The sequence below is a fragment of the Perognathus longimembris genome, chromosome 5, assembly GCF_023159225.1.
Source record: "Perognathus longimembris pacificus isolate PPM17 chromosome 5, ASM2315922v1, whole genome shotgun sequence".
Lineage (NCBI taxonomy): Eukaryota > Metazoa > Chordata > Mammalia > Rodentia > Heteromyidae > Perognathus > Perognathus longimembris.
The window spans coordinates 42252750-42258898 of NC_063165.1; the positions used below are offsets into that span (position 1 = coordinate 42252750).

Sequence of the window (6149 nt, forward strand, 5' to 3'; positions counted from 1 at the left end):
ACTCTACCACTTGAGCCACAGTGCCACTTCTGGCTTTTTCTGTTTATGTGCTACTGAGGAATCAAACCCAGGGCTTCATGCATGCTAGGCAAGCACTCTACCACTACGCCACATTCCCAACCCCTGAAAAGGTTTTAAGAAGTAGCTTTGCTCTGACATTTGAAAATACTTCTCTTAGGTAAATCTAAACTTGTTTAAAGTCTTATCCTCTAAGATTGTCAAAGACTCTTTATTCTCATTGTACTTCTTTCTTTCCCTTAATTTTTTTTTTTTTTTTTTTTTGGCCAGTCCTGGGCCTTGGACTCAGGGCCTGAGCACTGTCCCTGGCTTCTTCCCGCTCAAGGCTAGCACTCCGCCACTTGAGCCACAGCGCCGCTTCTGGCCGTTTTCTGTATATGTGGTGCTGGGGAATCGAACCTAGGGCCTCGTGTATCCGAGGCAGGCACTCTTGCCACTAGGCTATATCCCCAGCCCCTAATTTTTTTTCTTTTCTCTTCCTTATTTTATACTCTTTCCAAAATTTCTCTTCTTTTAGTAATGGTGGACTTAGTAGTAATCATACAACCATAAAACAAACATTTTATTTCCTATATCTCTTAAGTTCACCAAGTATTGAATTACTAGAAACTTAGAGAAAATGTGTTTTTGATATGTTTTGTGAAGCTAAGTAGTCATTATATTTGATATCTATAAGTCACTCCTCTATGATGCTATATGGGATGATCTTGTAACTCACTACTTTGTACAATATTGAATCACAAGGCAAACATGATCAAGGGAAAAAACCCCACAATGGACCTGGTATAGTTTGCCTTCAGACTCTTCCTTTATTTCCTTGTAATTTACTTCAACAATCAGATCTTTTACTCATTTACTTATCCAATCAATGCTTACTGAATCCTAACTATTTGCCTGGAACTACATTAAGTGCTATCAATAGGGATGAATTAAGCTTTCACTAACAAGGAAAATCTGCGGAACTAGGCTTCCTCTTCTATGAAAGATTTAAATTAGGATACGTTCTTTCATGCATATAGGCTTAATGTATTTATGCAAATTCCATAAATATTACCTATTTACTTATTATATTAAACTGTACAGGTTCTAGAGTATGATGATTAGAAAATCGGAATAAAGAAAAGGAACTCGATTTTTCTCTTCCCAGTACTAACACAATTCCTATACCAAAGTGTCATAATCAAATTTAGTTATCTGACTGCATAGATTGAAGGATGGATAAAGAGAAATCACACTAATGCAAATGAATGCTGTGAAGTGTACATCTAAATATCTAAAGATATTTCCTGAAAGACACTGGAAACCTAGTAATAAGTAGATTGTTTTGCTCATATACATTTCTACACTTTCTAAAAAATTAAGTTAATAAAACGCTAACACTCATTCTGGAGATAAAAGAAAGAAAATGTAAAAAACTGAAGGAACTTTAGGTTACTTATGGCAATTTTTCTCCTCCACTTTCTGTGAATCAAACATACTCCCTGTATTATTCATATGAATAGTATGTCCCAAATTATACCCATCAGTTTGAAATCATTTCATAAATACTATGCTTCAAGCAAATAAAATCCAGATCTGATCTAACAAAACTTTCTTTCAAATTTTAAGTTCCTCACCTATAAAACTAAACCCACACCAAATTAATTGGAATAATCAGGTGGCCTCAGTGCACGTCACTTACTTATGTAGCAACTACATGTATGTACTTGGTTTTGTAATCTCAAGTCACTGGGAATTTGCTATATCTGTTACTGTTTTTCTTAGTTCAACTGTATTTTTCAAAATGGCTAATCTCCTTAATCCTAATCTAAACACACCCTGACCTGGTGCCTTCCTTTAGCAAAATTCTCCATTTTTTTTCTGTTTCATACTCACTGATTAAACAAGTCTGTAATATTTTTCCATACAAACAAAACCTGTGACTTTTGAAAACACAGATTAAAAAGCAACAATAACTTTTAAAAAATGAGCTGTCATATAAAGACCTATCTTTGCAGGTATAGTATAGATATGGAAGTTAGACTCATCAAAGTTATTTTCCACTTAGTATAGTATTATTCTTTTTTGACAAGTTGTATTAAAAATTCACTTTAATGACTGTGTATAACTTTATTCTATAAATGAAATACAATTTATCTTTAGGCATAAATGGAGGCATTGAGCTCAAGTGAAAGGTGATAGTGGTTGGTTGGGATATAATTTACATTTAGACATTTGCATTTTTCAAAACTTTTGCTACTAATATTAGATTAAGTAAAAATATTTGTGCCAGTCACCCTAAATATTTCTATCAGTAATCTCCAAGTTGTTGACTAAAGATAAACAGTAAAAATAGATTTATACTTTGGATATAAATTAAAAGTTTTGTGTTTCATTCTTCTCCTAAGAGAAATTTATACATTTACGTTTATATTCAAAATGTTTTGGTACGGATAGAATGAGTGTGGAAAATAAATCAGTAGTACTTAATCATATGCTTATATGTATATTCTGATACCTCCGGTTCAGAATTTTCTCCCTTACCAATGTCTTCTCATGATCTTATTAACAAACACGGCATTGCTGACTCCCAGATATCTCTGTCCTGCAAGCTTAAATATTATATGTCTAAAATTATCTCCACTCTATCATGATGTGTCATGCAATCATTTGGGGTTTTATATGACTACAAGTAAACTTTCCTTATTGCTCCAAAAATCTAGAAATATTACCCAGTTCTCTGAATCACAATACACCTGTAATCTGAATCACGATGCTATGATATAAACTACCTTTTTCTCCCTTAAACCTACAGTCAAACCATCAATTCACAGACATGATATTAGTAAACACAAAGAGCTAAAATAACCAAAGTCACATATTACTGGTTCCAAAACTTATCTTAAAACTTTTCTCCATTAGTAATGGAAGAAGGAAGGAAGGAAGGAAGGGAGGGAGGGAGGAAGGGAGGGAGGGAGGAAGGGAGGAAGGGAAGAAGGAAGGGAAGCAGGAAGAGCGGAAAGAAGGGAAGGAGGGAAGGAGGGAGGGAGGGAGGGAGGAAGGGAGGAAGTTCTTAAATCATTCTGAAATTTTTCATCATTTGGATAATATCATCCAATACATCTATTTCAGAGTAAAATTAAATTCAACTAAACTTTCAAAAAAAGAATCAAAATGAACTCCTGGCATAATATAAAAACAAGGATTTTAAATTCACTTTCTCAGGCTAATATAAACCTTGTACTATGATGTCACAGCAAAGTAGGGGAGACTGTTGAGTCCTGTAACAAGCTCTTTTGAATTAAGATGAATTAAAATATAAAAGAAACCAGATTTTAGAACTTATAAAAATCTCTACAATATCTCACTAATATTTTATGTTAATAATATTGAGATAACATTAGTCTGACTATATTACCGTAAGCAAAACAGTTATAAGGTTTTTTTTTGTACCTGTTTCTTTTTACATTTTAGATGTGGCTATACAAGAAAACTTTACTTACATGTGGCTTATAATTCATTTACAGTAATAACATAGGCCATCTCATTTTCAATGATACAAAACACTTAAATTACTAGTAAAAACATAACACTATATTAAAAGTAACTTATACTAAGAAAATTTTCAAATGGTTCATCATTAACGTATCTATTAATATCACTTATAACATGACAAATTCATATGCAAAACAGAGTTAAAACATGGGAGAAAAACATTTTGAAAATGCATCTGATAAAAGTTGATTACTATACTTTTTAAATTGTATTTTTATTATCTTTAATATATACAATTATAATTTAGAATTTCTAGTAGCATTAGAAAGAAACAAGAATTGCAATCATGAGACAACAATAGTGTTACTCAGGTAGAAAAAATTACAATAACAAAAAACTGCTAGAACTAGTAAGAGAAATTAGTGAGTTCTAGTTTTGTATCTATTTATCAATAACCTACCAGGTATAGTATATATATATTATATATATAGCCTATATATACTATATACTATATATACTATATACTATATATACTATATATGTATATATACATATGATATGTACTATAAATAAACTACTATGTGCTACTACATAGTAGTATTCTAAAAGATATATAAATACCTATATATTCAAATCATTTGATTACTATATATTATTATATAATTTACACATGCACACACATACACACATACCACGAAGCTCTTTCAATTTCATTAAGACAACCATAAAAATATGAAACAGAAAAATACGGTATTATTACCAATGAGAAAAAATAGAAGTAAAGACTTGAGGAAATTTTGGACCTATGTGGAAATTTTTTCTGAAGGTTAAAAATTTCTCAAATATATCTAGATATTTTTCAGACCAGAAATATATATGCCAGTTGTCCCAAAAATAAGTCATAATTTAATGAAACCATTAGAAGTCCAATGAAATTGACAGGGTGGGAATGATGATATTATTGATTAAATGATTATCAACTTCTCATGAAAGATTATATGAACAAGAATAATATCATGAGATGAAAATTAAAGAAGGAAACTGCAATTAGTAGATTTCAAATGCATTGTAAAAGCCACAGTAATAACAATAGTCCAGATAATGAACACAGAAACTACTAGAATTGAAGAGAAAAAAATAGAAGGCTGAAAATCAAATAGAAAGACAAGAGACAACCACATTTGTAAATTAAGTATTTAGCATATGATAAATAATGCATTTCAAATCAGTGGGGAAAACAGATTTTTCAATTGATGCTGCTGGGACAACTGGTTAAATATTTAGAACAGTAAATTTAGAGCCTATCTTAGACTGTATATCAAAATAAAATTCCAGGTGGTTTAAAGAGTTATATGTAAACAATGAAACCATAAAAAAAAAAGCTGAAGCAAATATAGGAGAATTTTTTTTTATCTTATTTTGAGTTGGAGAAGGTCTTACTGAGCATGAAAACAAAGGCAGGAACCATAAAAAAATGTAATAGATTTTTTTTTTTTTTGGCCAGTCCTGGGCCTTGGACTCAGGGCCTGAACACTGTCCCTGGCTTCCTTTTGCTCAAGGCTAGCACTCTGCCACTTGAGCCACAGCGCCACTTCTGGCCGTTTTCTGTATATGTGGTGCTGGGGAATCGAACCCAGGGCCTCATGTATAGGAGGCAAGCTCTCTTGCCACTAGGCCACATCCCCAGCCCACAGATTTTTTTTAAGATAGTGTATTTGAACACATAAAAATAAAAAGGTCTATATAGCAAAAATAAACAAAATTAAAAGGCAAACTAAATTTAGAAAACTGTTACATGTAACAAAATACTATGAGCCAATTTAAAATAATATCCTGTGAAATATAATTAATGACCTGGGAAAATTAAAGACCAACTTAAAAGGTGTTAGAAAACAGTACACATAGTAGAATTACAATTCTGTAAAATTTTATGTGTTTATATGCATGCATACATATGTAAGCCATGTTGTTTATAATCTCTATATCTTTATTTATACACTCTTGTCTGGAATTAGGTTAGCCATGTCTTATTTAAATATTATCTCCTATTCACCTCTCAAGAATCATTTCAGGGGGCTGGGAATATGGCCTAGTGGTAGAGTGCTTGCCTCATATACATGAAGCCCTGGGTTCGATTCCCCAGCACCACACAGATGGAAAAAGCCGGAAGTGGCGCTGTGGCTCAAGTGGTAGAGTGCTAGCCCTGAGAAAAAGAAGCCAGGGACAGTGCGCAGGCCTGGAGTTCAGTCCCCAGGACTAGCCAAAAAAAAAAAAAAATCATTTCAGGCATCTCTTTAGGCATCAGAAGTATCCTAAATTGCCAGGCTGGGACTGAGGATTTAGCTCAGCGGAAGAGCACCTGCCTGTGAGCGCAAGGCCCTTAGTTAGGTCCTCAGCTCTGGGGGGGAAAAAATCTATAAAAGACTAAATTGCCAGGCTGGAACTACTTTCCCTTCCTTTGTCCATAGCACACTGTGCATGTTTTCAAATTAGGAATACATATTAGTATTTTCTATTTAGGTGTACTACTCCACACTTACATTTAGCAGTTTTTTATGAGAACTGATAATATTTTACTTCTCTATACATTCCTATTACTAATATTATCAACTATATATTCAAGAAAGTAGAAGCATGAAGTATTGCTGAAATGGAGT

At 32.8% G+C, this 6149-nt stretch overlaps 1 protein-coding gene across 15 annotated transcripts in view; it reads right to left on the reverse strand.

Annotated features, from left to right (window-relative positions):
* The window catches only part of Zbtb20 (zinc finger and BTB domain containing 20), a 748243-nt gene that overhangs the window by 661091 nt on the left and 81003 nt on the right, over window positions 1-6149 (reverse strand). The gene's annotated exons all lie outside the window — the stretch shown is intronic.